Raw genomic sequence first — 17441 nt, 5'->3', positions numbered from 1 at the left:
TTCCTGAATTCGAAGTCGGTTATGATATAGTCTATTATGGATCTGGTACACCTAGCCTCCCATGTGTAGCGGTGAATAGCCTTATGCTTGAAGAATATATTCGTAACTGCTAAACCCATACTAGCACAGAAGTCCAGCAAACGCTTCCCATTCCCATTAGCTTCCATATCTGCCCCATATTTACCAATCACCATTTCGTATCCTTCAGTTCTATTCCCAACTCTAGCATTGAAATCGCCCATTAGCACTGTTCTACCCTTGCTGTTGACCCTGACCACGATGTCACTCAATGCTTCATAAAACTTGTCAACTTCATTTTTATCTGCACTCTCACATGATGAATACACGGAGACAATTCTAGTCCTAATTCCTCCAACTGACAAATCTACCGACATCATTCGCTCATTTACGTGCCTAACATAAACTATGTTATGTGCAGTGGTATTCCTGATAAAGAGCCCTACCCCAGACTCTGCCCTTCCCTTTCTAACACCCGTCAAGTACACTTTATAATCTCCGATCTCTTCCTCGTTATCTCCCCTTACCCGAATGTCACTTACTCCTAGCACATCCAATTGCATCCTCTTTGCTGACTCAGCCAGTTCTACTTTCTTTCTTCCATAGGCCCCATTAATATTGATAGCTCACCATCGAATTCCATTTCGTTCGCCAAGTTGTTTCCAAGGAGACCCTCGCCTGCCAAATGGAAGTGGGACTCCGTTACTCCCATAGGTCCGAGGCTTGCTTAAAATGTTCTGAGCTCGGTAAATTCATGAAGCAGGATGCTACCTTACCTGCACATAGTCCAAGTGAGGATCTCTCGTCTAACGGGTCATGGACCACCGGTGAATTGTATAGTCCTAGCCACCTGAGCACAAGGAGGGCAATGGCTCAGAATATGACCCAGATGCCCACTCCCATTCCATAGCAACTGGTATCCCGGCTCTCATGACCACTTACTAGACCACTCAGCCGTTGTCCATGGTTCACGAACTAGGACGTGACTACAGTAACCCACATCATGAACCATGTAATGAAGGTTAAGAAAAATAAGTAAATAAGGAGAAAATAAATTCTTTTAAACGGATTATTTGGACCCTTGTTTAACGAACAACAGAGCCTGATAACCTCAACGAAGATACCAGGCACTTTAACAATAAACCTACCTGAGATAGGGAACTAAATGTTGAATAGGAAGATATATATATATAGCGAATGACAACAAAGTTTCAATAGTTTATATAAACCAAGATCACGCACTTACAAAGTGGTGTGATAAATATTTATTTGGGGAATTCACAAAGTTGTTTGAGTCACGTAGCTGTCAGCTTGGATTCAGGAGAGAGTGAGTTCGAACCCCACAGTCGGCAGCCTCGAAATGGCTTCCCTTGGTTTCCCACTTTCACACCAGAAACATGCTGCGGCTGTGCTTTAACCAAGGCCACGGACGCTTTTTTCTACTCTTGGCTCTTCCCTGTCCCATCTTCAACATAAGATCTGTATGTGTCGGTGTGACGTAATCCAATTTATAGAAAATTAATTCGTGGTAAAAACTACACCAAAATCCCTTCCGCAAATATTTCTTATTTTCATAGACATTAACTATTAAGCGTGTTTATTTCAAGCTGGGACGCTCAGGAAGGGAATGGTGATTACAGGGTGTGTAGTTCTACGAGCCTTTACCAGGCTCCTCACTTTCGAATTCAGCCTAAATTGTTCAGCTTTCTTTTGCTGCTTGTTGCTTTAAAAAGCTTAACATCTAGGTCGTCGGCCCCATCTCTTGTTTGCAGTGGGAAGTCTTTCATTTCACGCATTTCATGACTCTCTGGATTTATCTGCCCATGCTTTCCTTCTTCGAAAGATTGAACCTCTACCATTCCTTTCCCATGATTAGAGATAAGGAAGTATGATTATTTGGATGCATTTCCGTCTAAAACAATAATCACCACCACTATGCTCATATGCATGAACAGGTTTCCCAGAAAGGAGGCATCAATGATTTGCCACAGGCCTTAAGGAAATCTTGCTTCCACTGAAGATCTCAATTTCATCATTTATAGCAATGACAGTATGTTAGCTGTTGAGGTAGGAATGATTCTGAGCATTGATATTCAGAGGACAACTAGCGCGTCTGTTGCAGTGAAAGGTCTACACATAGATTTAGTTGTACTGTAATTGCTGTCCCAGTGAAGAAAGCAATGGCAAACTACCTCACTATTCAGCCTGTATAGTACGTCTCATTATAACGTAGCTGGTGCTTTTTGTTCTTTCGTTATAACCACATACATTTTGGTGGTTCTGTTTGAGGATCCAATCAGCCACTTGTCTGATAACCTGACAAGTATGACTAAATGATGTATAATATGTAGATTACATACAATACACTCTAAGTACCTCCAGTAGAGAATATCAAAATATAATTCCTTATAAAATTTGTGGAATATCATACCAGGCTCTAAATCAATTGTTTGCTTATTCTCCTACTCCCTAAATGTCCTAGTTCATGACACTATGTTCCCACAAGCATAAGCAAACCATGCATAAGGTACTAGAACATGAGATGAAGTGCTAAAGTGAAGAACAAGAAAAGCCAGTTCATTATGACAGTGGGTTTATTTGTGTTAATGTTGGTATAATTCCAGGCACACACGTCTAGTTATTATTTCAGAATATTTCCTGCACTAATTCGCTCTCTAGCTAGTATTTAACTGTTGCACTCATATTACTCTCAGAACTAGCCAGCCATCTCTGCACAAGTTGTGGAGGCCCTCGGGCTTTCGTTATCCGTAACGTCGATAGATTCACACGACTACCACTGACAATTTGCTTACTTGCCACTGTATCGAACTGAAAGCTTTTTAAAAAAAAGTAATATGATAAACAAATGTTTCATGAGCTCTTTTCTTCAAACACTAACCTTAAGAGAGATGCACCAGCTTCAATGTTTCAGGCTCACTATTAAGTCCCACTCTTGTTGATTTTTGTATAACTTATAGCTAAGATCCTACTTGTTCTTATCCTAAACTGGAAATACAAAGTTTCACGAAAATTCACGTATTCGTTTTCCAGTGACAACCGGACAAACTGATGAAAGGCGAAAATTTAACTGAGCCCTCCTATGCCATTATATGTCCTATGCGATGAAAAAACCAAGTATCAGATTGATATTCAACAAGTGCGTACAGAAAGACTATTAAATAAAAATAATTTTACTACTGCTGTTTAAGAGGATTTGGAGATCTTCTAAATTGTCAACAATATCTCTTAAATATAACAATAATAATAGAAAGGCATTTGATATGGTGCCACATAGCTGCCTAATCCACATTCTATATACAGGAGAAATGAAACCCTCACCAATTTTCTCACTACAATAATGCAACTTCGGCGAACCAAGATCATCTTGAAGACGAACACCAACATAACGACAGAAATAGAGGCCATCCCAATCAAACGTGGCGATGCTTTCACTGCACTAGGGTTCCGCTTGTGTCTCAACACAATCTCTGAGACGCTGAAGATGACCAACTATGGATATCAAATAAAAGTGAATAAAAGCAACCTTCTCAAATTAAACCACCTCTTCTAAATGCATGACATAACATTATATGCAACAAACAGATCGCAAATGATTTCTCCCTTCAATATTACGGAAAACATTTCCAAAGACATCTGCATGGAATTTGGTACGAGGAAATGAAAAATAAACAGCATTGAAAGGGGACAATGGTATAGGATAGAAGGAAAAACCATTGCAGCTGATCAAAATATTCAAATCATGGGAAAAAATGAAACGTATAAGTATCTAGGCTTTGAGCAACCAATCAAAGTGGAAAATAAACTTCAGAAGGAAAAACTCATACAGAAATTTCAGCACAGTCTCCGCCTCGTCTTAAAAACTAAGCTTAATGCTTTCAACCTATCAAAGGAAGTCAATGCAACATGCTGTAACTGCACTGACGCATTCATTTGCCATTCTAAACTGGTCTCAAACAGATCTAGAAATCATCAATCGAAGAATAAAGACAATGCTTACTAAGCACAGAACGATTCATCTCCATTCATGCTTAGAGAGGGTTACAATGCCGAGAAGAGATGGGGGTAGAGGAATTCTTGATGTTATAGCTCTACACAACCAACAAATAATACACTTGAGGAAATACTTTATTTGCCAGACAAATGACAGCATTCTGCATAATGTTGTGGTTGAAGCAGATCTAAACTAAACCCCTCTGAATTTACATGAATACCCCCTAAGTATCAAAGGCGCGAACATCCTGCACAGGGAGAAGATAGAGATGGGCTAGTAAAGAACTTCATGGAAGGTAATACAACTAGAGCAATTGGAAAACATTGACAAACAACTTTCAAACTCATGGTTGTCTAGGGGAGAGTTTTTTCCAGAAACTGAGGGATTCAACCATGCGATCCAAGATAAGTGATCTCAAAAAAGAGTTATAGGAAACACATCCTTAAAGATCATAATACCAAGAATGACGAGCGGAGGAAATGCAGCAGCAGCCCAGAAGCCACTGAACACAACATCTGCAACTGCAGATTACTGAAAATCCACAGCCTGTTCCCAGTCATCCGACCGGGTCAGGAATATAATGAATGAAGCCCCATCTAGCGGCGCTGATAGAAATTATGCAGTCTGCGAAAGTCTGTCTCACTCCTCTGGGGCAAAGATTAATGAATGACAGATGGAATGAAATGATATTGGAGAATGTTGCTTTAATGAAAGATGACAGGGAAAAAACGGAGTACCCGGAGAAAAACTCGTGCCACCTCCGCTTTGTCCAGCGACCGAGATTTGAACCACGGAACCCAGCGGTGAGACGCCGGCGTGCTACCGCCTGAGCCACGGAGGCTTACAACATTGCACACTGACAGACATAATGATGTAGCCAAATTATGCACCAAGAAATTGCCCCGACCCGATATTTGATCCAGAACAGAGTGCCTTATTACAAATACCCCCCACAAAGTGTACTGGAAAATGACACTTTTAAACTCTACTGGGGTCGAACGATACAAACAGCTAAAACAACTCCGCACAATAGACCAGACTTAACATTAAAAAAAAAAGAATCAACACACATATCTGATCGACATCTCTATCCCGAATGACCACAATCATCATCATCATCATCTGTTTACCCTCCAGGTTCGGTTTTTCCCTCGGACTTAGCGAGGGATCCCACCTCTACCGCCTCAATGCCAGTGCCCTGGAGCTTCAGACTCTTGGTCGGGGGATACAACTGGGGAGTATGACCAGTACCTCGCCCAGGCGGCCTCACCTGCTATGCTGAACAGGGGCCTTGTGGAGGGATGGGAAGATTGGAAGGGACAGGCAAGGAAGAGGGAAGGAAGCGGCCGTGGCCTTAAGTTAGGTACAATCCCAGCATTTGCCTGGAGGAGAAGTGGGAAACCACGGAAAACCACTTCCAGGATGGCTGAGGTGGGAATCGAACCCACCTCTACTCAGCTGACCTCCCGAGGATGAGTGAACCCCGTTCCAGCCCTCGTACCACTTTTCAAATTTCGTGACAGAGCCGGGAATCGAACCCGGGCCTCTAGGGGTGGCAGCTAATCACACTAACCACTACACCACAGAGGCGGACTTACACTCACAGTGTGACATAAAATGCTGCAATTTTGAAGATTTGCAACAGTATCGGAACATTACTGAATGCTCAGTACGGACCATAAATTGAAAAGGTTGCAAACTCTATAACGAAGAGGTGTATATTGTAAAGTTATGTAAATTATTATTAAGCTCTATTTCATATCTGTAAAATATCGAAATACTTGATATATTACCAACTATAAAGTTGTGAAATAAAGATTAATAATAGCAAATATAAAGCATAATTTTACGGACAACAAAAAATAACCGCTAAATACATGTACCACAATAATGAAACTCCTTAATTAAGCCACACATAGTTCTCTAAGGAAGGAAATGCATTGTTTCACAGGTAGAGTTCTTACACTGGTTGTGTGTAATTATTTATTTAATTACTGACCATTGACTGGCCGGCGGGGGATCCCACAGCAGTCTCGTTTGACGCAATAATAATGAGGGCCGGCAAGTGCAATGGCGCCTCCAGCCACACAGCTAGGCACTCTCTATTATTTTCTTCCCGGAATGGCTCAGCGTGGGATGTTACAGACCTATAATGAACTTTTCTTCTGTCACAGAGCTTCACTGCGGCTTTCGTGGTTACGGAGATAAATGTTTCACTAAATAATTACTAGTTGGAAAATCTTTCCAGTTGGTCGTAATTCACCCAGGGTTTGGTGAAAGCACCTCCACTGCAGGTCACTCCTCAACTATCACATTATTCTAGATGAAAAATACAACCTATGCCAGTGTCATTCCCTCTTCTTCTACTCTCAATTGTTGTGTGCTGGAGCAAATAAGAGTAACACACATTTTAGTTTAATCTCCTCACGTTGATTTTCTGGAGAATTCGCCTAATAATAATAATAATAATAATAGCCGCCTCTGTGGTGTAGTGGTTAGCGTTATTAGCTGCCACCCCCGGAGGTCCGGGTTCGATTCCCGGCTCTGCCACGAAATTTGAAAAGTGGTACGAGGGCTGGAACGGGGTCCACTCAGCCTCGGGAGGTCAACTGAGTAGAGGTGGGTTCGATTCCCACCTCAGCCATCCTCGAAGTGGTTTTCCGTGGTTTCCCACTTCACCTCCAGGCGACTGCCGGGATGGTACCTAACTTAAGGCCACGGCCGCTTCCTTCCCTCATCCTTGCCAATCCCTTCCAATCTTTCCATCCCCCTACAAGGCCCCTGTTCACCATAGCAGGTGAGGCCGCCTGGGCAAGGTACTGGTCATACTCCCCAGTTGTATCCTCCGACCGAGAGTCTGAAGCTCCAGGACACTGGCCTTGAGGCGGTAGAGGTGGGATCCCTCGCTGAGTCCGAGGGAAAAACCGAACCTGGAGGGTAAACAGATGATGATGATGATGATGAATAATAATAATAATAATAATAATAATAATAATAATAATAATAATAAAGTTAATTATAAGATTATAATTATAAGATCTAGAGCAATGAACAGGTTGCGCTCTAACCACAAGGGTTTAGGGGAATTCAAAGAATACGCACAAAGAAAATCCTCAGGAATGCGAAGCGGCGGAACGGTACGGTACTTAACGATTTGACCACATTAAGGAGAACTTTAAGGAAAATAATACAGTAAATTTTACCGAGTATTTATGAATTAAATTAAGGCATTCACTATTAAGAACCTGGTTTTAAAGAATCAGGACCACGACCAACAAGAAAAATAGTGAACACTTAACTCATTCTTTTCAGAAACTTTTGAACTGTGAATCTCTTGGGGAAGAATTTGTTTTTTAAAACACCCATAGAAAATCTATATAATTAACGTCCTCCTTATAAAGATGAAATCGAGGATAATAAAGGTAAAAGACAACAAGACTCCTGGGAAAAACTATAACGGCAGAACTGTTCAAGAATGCAGGCGAAACTGTGGTTAAACAGTTGGAAAGACTCTTCTCTCATATTTGAGCAACTGAGGAGATTCCAAAAGAAAAATGCTCTGATCCACCCCTTGCGTAGAATGGGTGATACAACAGAGGTCTATAATTGCATAGGCGTCTTAGTTCATCCTATTGCGTGCAAAGGTGTCAAAAGCACTTGAAACTAGAGTGGAGGCCCATCTGAATAACTAGCTGGGAACATTCCAGGCAGAATTTCGAAAGGGATATTCATGGTCCAGCTACAAAAGCAATGGCAATGGCAAACTACCTCACTCACTGTACTCCTCATTTCAGCATTGCCATGGGTTTTCACCGTTTCCCTGTAACCACATAAACTTTGGTGGTGTTATGTGAGGATCCAACCAGCTTCTGGTTTTCATCCTGAAACATGATTAAGGTTAGGACAATGAGGCCAGTACGGCAGTACGGATAGTTATGACCTTTGTGGTTTTCAAGACGTCCTATGATACTGTGGACCGTGAGACACTTGTATCAATTCTCAAGGAGTTAGGAGTCGATGATAAATTCTTTGCTGATGATCCAACAGCTGTGAAACAAACTGAATACTACTGGGCCCTTTTTCACGAAACTAACTAGTCTTATTACCCAATAATATTAGAACACATAAAAATAATGATTAGTTAACCAAATTCTGTTACCTTACACATAAAATATCTTCACTCATAATATTAGGTAATTAGTCAACTGATACAAATGGAAGTTAGAGTCGGTCTGTTGCATATGTCCTGGGTTTGTGTTTGTCCCTAGCAGTGAGCTAATGCTTGACTACAACCGGCTATTTTTTTTTTTGCTAGGGGCTTTACGTCGCACCGACACAGATAGGTCTTATGGCGACGATGGGATAGGAAAGGCCTAGGAGTTGGAAGGAAGCGGCCGTGGCCTTAATTAAGGTACAGCCCCAGCATTTTCCTGGTGTGAAAATGGGAAACCACGGAAAACCATTTTCAGGGCTGCCGATAGTGGGATTCGAACCTACTATCACCCGGATGCAAGCTCACAGCCGCGCGCCTCTACGCGCACGGCCAACTCGACAACCGGCTATTAACCCATACGTTCGATAGACTCACTTGATATTTTCGTAGTTGTGAGTATGTGAGTATGAGAATGAATGAAAGAAGTTAAAATAATGTGAGAGAAGAAAGTTTCTTTGCAGAAAGTTTGAGTTAAAAAAAAAAAGTCAGCTATTCGCAGGCTTTTGCACACTATAACCCTCCTTGTTCTTTTTTATTTTATTAAAAATCTCTGTTGAGATGGACTATCAAAATCTTGGTTTACTACACGCTGTGTGTGGGTGAGGTAGAATAATACCCACGGTATCCCCTGCCTGTCCTAAGAGGCAACTAAAAGGAGCCCCAGGGGCTCTCAGCTTGGGAGTGTGGGTTAGCAACCACGGGGCCTGGGTTCTGTCCTGGCAGTGCTTCCACTTACTTGTACCAGGCTCCTCACTTTCAACTATATTATCCGACCTCCTTTGTTCAACTCTTGTTCTTCTCCGACCCCCATCGGTATTAGGTTGTGAGGCCTGGAGAGTCTTTCATTTTCGCGCCCTTCGTGGCCTTTCTCTTTCCTTGGCCGATACCTTCACTTTTCGAATCCCTTCTATTTTTCTATCTGATTAGTGTCAATAGAGGATGGTTGCCCAGTTGTACTTCCTCTTAAAACAATAATCATCACCATCAGTTTGGTTTACGGGTGGTATAAGCCAAGATCTTAAAGAATAGCTAGAGTCTCTGAGCAGAACTGCACAAGGGAAACACAGTGATACTGTGTACCACTACCAACCCGTCGGGTGCAATGTGAAGCTGTTGTTTTGAGGTTATTCTAGAAGTGGAACATTATATTACCAAACTTATCAAGCAAATACTCTAAAGTTCTGTAATCTAACCTAAGTCTCTCATTGTTTTTGTATGTTTGTTATATACCAATACAGGCTGTTTTGAGCCTAACATTTAATCACCGAGCTCGATAGCTGCAGTCGCTTAAGTGCGGCCAGTATCCAGTATTCGGGAGATAGTAGGTACGAACCCCACTATCGGCAGCCCTGAAAATGATTTTCCGTGGTTTCCCATTTTCACACCAGGCAAATGCTGGGGCTGTACCTTAATTAAGGCCACGGCCGCTTCCTTCCCACTCCTAGCCCTTCCTTGTCCCATCGTCGCCGTAAGACCTATCTGTGTCTGTGCGACGTAAAGCAACTAGAAAAAAAACATTTAATGAATGGTGAATACCTACAATCGTTCTTCACCACTATTTAAATCAGAGTCGACCATTTCACTGATCTTCATGATTTTATGCCAAAATGTTAAAATACCGCTCTCTTTGGTTTCACTAATAATATGCATTAGGAGTCAAAATACACTCATCGAAATAATCCTAATAATATGACTAACTTTCATTAGTGATGTTGTGTATGAAACAATTTCCTAATAATATTAGGAATGTCTACTAATAATTTTGACTCATAAACTAATTATATTATTAGCTAATAACTCCATGAAACATAATACTAATATTATTAGTTAATGATTTCGGTTTCTTACTAATAATAGTATTGAAGATGTTTTATGTAACAGGGTCCAGGACAGACAGACAAAAGCTAAACAGAACCTACTTTCGACCTAGTCCGAGAAAAAGACAAAGTGTGAGGCAAGTATGTGAAGTGTACGGACAAAATCATATTTTTCAGTAATAGATTACAACATTCTACATTGTGGTTTAATTCTTTAATTCTCGTTGAGATTCAAATCGCTCAGAGGTAGACTGCTGGCCGTCTGACCCCATATCGACCGGTTTGACCCTGGTGCAATCCATTAGTATTTCAAGATTCTCTAAAACATCAACGTAGTGTCGCTGTATGTACCTTGACACACAATGGCTTTACCATTACCTATCGAAGAGTGTTCAGTCCTCAATGGAGGAACATGGTGAGAAAACTTGGGTTGTAATAGTTTAGTGTTCCTTTCTTTACCAAGCCAGAAGTTGCCATTGCCAGTCTACCAAGACCACTGAAATGAACGCACGAGCTCACGCTGGCTGTGAGCTACTCCTCCACACCATTCATTACCAGCGTCGATCACATTTCAGTCAATTTCGATCTGTTAAAAGCAAGGAAAGAACTCAAACGAAGATATTATTGAACTTAACAATTGATCTAGCCAATACCAGACGGCATTGTGCACTATCATCGCTATACCTCGTAAGAGACAGATCTGGGCTTATTGATAGGACTTCCCGGTTCGTTGCACAACACCTGCGGGGCAAACTTACGGTCTCTCTGAACACCGTTAAAATAGTTACTGGGAATCTTTTCAATTATTATAATTATTATTATTATTATTATTATTATTATTATTATTATTATTATTATTATTATTATTATTGCTTTCCGGCCTTCAAAGGACCAAGTTACAATTTCTATTCTTCCTCCTTAGTTGTTCATTCCTTTTCTTCCAGTATTCTTTCATTGTTTCACTGTGCTGCTTTTTCCTGTCTTCAGTCCTCTTTGTGCCTCTTTTCTTTTCCTTCCTCCCTTGCAATCCTTCAATTTGTAAGACTTTCTTCCTAAAAAATCTTTCTTTCCAATCATTTTTCTTCTCGTATGTTGTTCCTTTCCAGGTCTTTCTTGACTTCTTGAATCCAGGTGGTGGTTGATTTCTTTTCCCAAAGGTACTCGAAGATTCGTTTAGTTAGTTTATTGTCATCCATTCTCTAAATGTGCCCAAGAAATAGCAATCTCCTTTTTCTTATTGTTTCTGGTATGTTTCCTATGTTCTGGTAAATTTCATTTTTACTTCTTAATTTCCAAAACTCTGCAATTCTTAGACCACCTAATATTTTCCATATAATTCTTCTTTCTAATATTTCTAATTTATCAAGCTTGTAGTTCAGTGCTAGACATTCGCTGGCATACAGGCATTCTGGTTTCACTATTGTTATTATTATCAATATTATTAGTAGTAGTAGTAGTCTAGTAGTAGTAGTAGTAGTAGTAGTGTTTACTTCTGATGTCCAGTTACTTGGCTGAATGGTCAGCGTACTGGCCTTCAGTTCAAACGGTCGCAGGTTCGATTTCCGGCTGGGTCAGGGATTTTAACTTTGTCCGGTTAATTATTCTAACTCGGGGGCTGGGTATTTGTGTGCAACATAATATACATCTTCATTGCCATACAACACATCTCACTACGAACCATCGCAGCAAAAAGCAATAGTGAATACAACCCTCCACATTGGAATGGCGACTGAAAAGACATCCAGCCGTAAAACTTGGCTAGACTCAGATAAAGTACCGACCCTCGGAAACTTGAAATGTACAGGAAGAAGAGCTACTTTTTCTGTTTCTGCAGAAGCTGCTTTACGTGATCACTAAATTATTTACATTGTTGGTTCATATTTCTCATTTTACGGATTTTAAAGACTGGGCAAGTGCAAATCTCACCTCTTGATCCAGAAATTCCGGAGTTTGAGACAAGAATGTCGCCGCGAGCTGGGTGTTCTGCAGTGTGAGGGCAAAGCCAGAGCGGTGGCGCGTGGCATGCATGACCAATGATGTCGTCCGATGCGCGGGAGGGACGCGTCCTTCGCGTATCGGGGGTCAAGGTCTCACACAGCCCGCTCATCCGGAACCGTGGACAGCGCGTTGAGCGTGCGCCAGGCCGCTCGTACGCTGCCAACCTCTCCGGAAGTGAAGTGCAGTCCAGAGCTTCACACGGAGCGCTCTGTAAATAATGTCAGTATTCAGTGTGAGAGTGGAGGAAAACTGGAATATACTTTTTAGAAATTTAAAAATTACTGAAATGCTTAAATTTTCAATAAATAGATTTTTTATTTCCTAGTAGTTTTAACGTCGTACTAATGCGGTAGGTTTTCTGGATTGGAAGAGGGATGGACCTGAGAAATTATTAGCCATGGATTTACTTAAAGTGCAACTGCATAATTTAGCTGGTGTGAAAACGGGTAATCACGGAAAGCCATTTTCAGGGCTGCCGTCAACAGCTTTCGAACCCAGCACCTCCCTATGGTTTATCTCGCACACAAGGATTTATCCGTTATAATAGCAGTAATGATAAAAATATTACCGTAATTTAAAACACGTATGTTCGTTGAGCAAATCGTTAGTACAGTCCTCATTTAGTGATTTTATTTCGACATCCACTGCCGATCATCGCAATTGTGATATAGGCTTATAGTTGAATGCTGGACCTATGTCCCCTTAAAGTTATAAGTAGACAGCTGTGGTCAAGGTGCTACCACTGTTAGTAATACACGATCCACCGGGCGAGTTGGCCGTGCTGTTAGGGGTGCGCAGCTGTGAGCTTGCATCCGGGAGATAGTGGGTTCGAACCCCACGGTCACCAGTCCTGAAGATGGTTTTCCGTGGTTTCCCATTTTCACATCAGGCAAATACTGGGGATGTACCTTACTTAAGGCCATGGTCGCTTCCTACCCACTCCTACCCCTTTCCTATCCCATCGTCGCCATAAGACCTATCTGTGTCGGTGCGACGCAAAGCAATTAGCAAAAAAATGCATGATCCTTACAAGATCAATTTTCTCGTCGTTTGCAGACTAGTAGCACTCATATTTAGTACCAGTTTCAATATGTTAGCTATCTACATTTTATTAATTCGTTAGCAGCAGTTATCTGAAAATTCTCTCCTATATTACTCCTACTCTGTATGTATTTTCAAAGTGCGTAAATAAGCCTACTATGCAGTTATAGTTCTGAACGTACATCACAATGGATTGCAATCTTGGTTTGTCGAATATTAATCATGGAAGGTATTTTACATAGATATAATTCTTCCATTAAAATCCATCCCACTATGGGCCATGGAGGTACTTTCAGGAGAAGAGGGTAAAATCTTCCACTATCCGGGACATCGGCTCTAAGTGTGATTGTTCGATTAACTTTATGTCCGACCACCATTACCTCCAGGAATGAACTAGGTACTCATTTGTTATGCAGGCTGAGTGAACGTTAGGGTCGTGAGCCTATCTAGACAAAATCAGGTTCAACTCCAATCTACCACATACCACAAGGGCTGCCTCATATGCAGTCCGTCTTCTTTTCTAAACGAAATCACGCATTTGTGCTTAGCATTCTTTAGTAAAGACGACGTACAGCAGCTTTCCATCTACGTATTGCTTCTTTATGACCGCCTCAATTTTGAAGCCCGTTGTGCTATAAGGTATGATAATATCATAACGGCGACTCCCATGACTCATTATTATAACTATATAGTAGCTGCATCTGCAAAAATTCTTATGTGAAATATTATAGCTTAAAATAATTTTATTATAGGCTTTACGTCCCACTAACTTCTTTTTTTCTGTTTTCGGAGACGCCGGGCTGCTGGAATTGTTCCGCAGGAGTTCTTCTACATACATACATACATTATCATTATAGACTGTTATGCCTTTCAGCGTTCAGTCTGCAAGCCTCTGTGAATTTACTAAACGTCGCCACAATCCTCGATTTGCAACTAGTGTTGTGGCCTCATTTAGTTCTATACCTCTTATCTTTAAATCGTTAGAAACCGAGTCTAACCATCGTCGTCTTGGTCTACCTCTACTTCTCTTACCCTCCATAGCAGAGTCCATTATTCTCCTAGGTAACCTATCCTCCTCCATTCGCCTCAAATGACCCCACCACCGAAGCCGGTTTATGCGTACAGCTTCATCCATCGAGTTCATTCCTAAATTAGCCTTTATTTCTTCATTCCGAATGCCCTCCTGCCATTGTTCCCACCTGTTTGTACCAGCAATCATTCTTGCTACTTTCATGTCTGTTACTTCTAACTTATGAATAAGATATCCTGAGTCCACCCAGCTTTCGCTCCCGTAAAGCAAAGTTGGTCTGAAAACAGACCGATGTAAAGATAGTTTCGTCTGGGAGCTGACTTCCTTCTTACAGAATACAGTCGATCGCAACTGCGAGCTCACTGCATTAGCTTTACGGCACCTTGATTCAATCTCACTTACTATATTACCATCCTGGGAGAACACACAACCTAAATACTTGAAATTATCGACCTGTTCTAGCTTTGTATCACCAATCTGAGATTCAATTCTGTTGAATTTCTTACCTACTGACATCAATTTAGTCTTCGAGAGGCTAATTTTCATACCATACTCATTGCACCTATTTTCAAGTTCCACGATATTAGACTGTAGGCTTTCGGCACCATCTGCCATTAAGACCAAGTCGTCAGCATAGGCCAGACTGCTTACTACATTTCCACCTAATTGAATCCCTCCCTGTCATTTTATACCTTTCAGCAGATGATCCATGTAAACTACAAACAGCAAAGGTGAAAGATTACAGCCTTGTCTAACCCCTGTAAGTACCCTGAACCAAGAACTCATTCTTCTACGTGCCAGTAATTATATCGACACACGAGACTGATGTATTTGAACACCTTCAAAGACCACTGGGCTGAGCCAGGATCGAACCTGGCAAACAGGGTTCAGAGGACCAGCACCTAAACCGTGTGAGCCACTCATCCCGGCTTGTAGCTCAGAACTTTGGCCGGTAAAGTTCTGTCATCTAAGGTTCAATGTTACGCGACAAGGAATTCTCACCCTTTATAATATTTGTGTTGCTGGTCAGTATTTCTCCAAAATTTTTATCTCGTAGCGGTTTTTGCAGGCGCAACTATGATATCCTTTCTGTTGATAAAAACATTGTTATTTGTTGCGAATGGAATACATTGTCAAGAATTTTCACCTTGTCCACCTCTGTTGTGTGGTGGTTAGTGTGATTAGCTGCCACCCCCGGAGGCCCGGATTCGATTCCCGGATCTGCCACGAAATTTGAAAAGTGGTACGAGCAACGGAACGGGGTCCACTCAGCGTGGGGAGGTCAACTGAGTAGAGGTGGGTTCTATTCCCACCTCAGCCATCCTGGAAGTGGTTTTCCGTGATTTCTCCACCAGGCAAATGCTGGGATGGAACCTAACTTAAGACCACGGCCGCTTCCTTCCCTCATCTTTGTCTATCCCTTCCAATGTTCCCATCATCTGCAAGACCCCTGTTCAGCATAGCAGGTGAAGCCACCTAGGTGAGGTACTGGTCATCATCCCCAGCTGTATCCCCGACCCAGCGTCTGAAGCTCCAGCACACTGCCCTTGAGGCGGTAGAGGTGGGATCTCTCGCTGAGTCCGACGGAGAAACCGATCCTAGAGGGTAAACAGATAAAGAAGAAGAAGAAGAAGAAGAAGAAGAAGAAGGAGGAGAAGAAGAAGAAGGAAACGAAGAAGAAGAAGAAGAATTTTCACCTTCAATAAAGTCCAATTTATATAAACTGTTAATCCGTAATTTATCGTATTCCTCGTCGACAGAATGATCAATATACGGTTACAAACAGTCCCACTCCTAGGCTGAATGGACAATGTAGCAGTCTTCGTGTCTGAAGGCTCTGAGTTCGATTTCAAGCTTGGCCGGATAATTTAGCCACGTCTTATAAATTTATCTTGCTCGAGGAATGGGCATTTGTGTTCATTTTTATACGCTCGCCATCCTTACTAGCAACACTCAACGCTAGAAACAATCACAGAAACATGTAATAATAAATACATCCCTCCACATTGGATTGGTGTCGGAAGGGCATCCAGTCATAAAATTGGATGTAATCAACTGGAGTATACAGGAAAAGGCCAGTTCAGATGTTGGATATCTTTAAAATGATCGCAGACTTCTTAGTCTGTCTGGAGACTGATTAGAATACTCGTAAAATTAGCCCTTAATGCCCTTAGAGGTAACATACGAACACGCCGAGTCTCGGTCAACAGAAAAGTACTTGACTACCTTATGCGGACCAACAGCTTTGCCGAGCTCCATGCTAACTGAGGGCAGCAGTTTGCTCAGTACTGGCCTTGTGTCGATGAGGACACAGAGTGCCGAGAGCTAAGAAAATCAGACAGTGACTCGCGGAGCTGGATCATTGCTACGAGTGTCATGCTGCGAATCAGAAATAAAAGGAAAACCATCGCATTATTATTGTTGTCAGGAAAGACATCAGGATTGATAATCATATGAAAATGGACGTCAGCTAGTGAAATCTGAGATGCTAGGAATCTTCGAATCAACCGTAAAAGTTTCTATTTCTTACGTCAAGAAAATGTATGAGGGAGGAAAAACCTACAATGTAATGCAGTGTGGTTACAGAGTGAAGCCTATAACTGATGGCATGCAGGGTGGAGGTATGGACTGAGTAAACGCTGTAATGATATTTTTTCTTCTCCCCTTTTACCTCCTCTTCTGCCTGGCATCTTTAGCAGTTTTACTGAGGTCGGCACATGATATGGATGTGGTCTAATTCACGGCCGGATGACTTTCCTGACGCAAAATCAATGCGGAAAGAAGTGCTTTTTCCTAGTTTTTCTTTCTGTTTTGCTACTACCTTAACATCGCGCTAACACATCGAAGATTTTCGGCACCGAGCTCGATAGCTGCAGTCGCTTAAGTGCGGCCAGTATCCAGTATTCGGGAGATAGCAGGTTCGAACCCCACTGTCGGCAGCCCTGAAAATGATTTTCCGTGGTTTCCCATTTTCACACCAGGCAAATGATGGGGCTGTACCTTAATTAAGGCCAAGGTTGCTTCCTTCCCACTCCTAGCCCTTCCCTGTCCCATCGTCGTCATAAGACCTGTCTGTGTCGGTGCGACATAATGCAACTAGCAAAAAAAAAAAAAAAAAAAAATCGGCGACGGACAAATGGTAAAGGTGCTTGGTAGCGGCCGAGGCCTTAATTAAGGTACAGCCTCAACATTTGCCTGGTGTGAAAATGGGAAACCATGGAAAACCATCTTCAGGGCTGCCTACGGTGGTATTCGTACTAACCATCTCTCGAATGCAAGCTCACAGCTGAGCAACCCTAACCGTACGGCCAA

The sequence above is a fragment of the Anabrus simplex genome, chromosome 5 (genome assembly GCF_040414725.1).
Source record: "Anabrus simplex isolate iqAnaSimp1 chromosome 5, ASM4041472v1, whole genome shotgun sequence".
Lineage (NCBI taxonomy): Eukaryota > Metazoa > Arthropoda > Insecta > Orthoptera > Tettigoniidae > Anabrus > Anabrus simplex.
The sequence above is the reverse complement of the archived record's forward strand: the minus strand, read 5'-3'. Positions refer to the sequence as shown.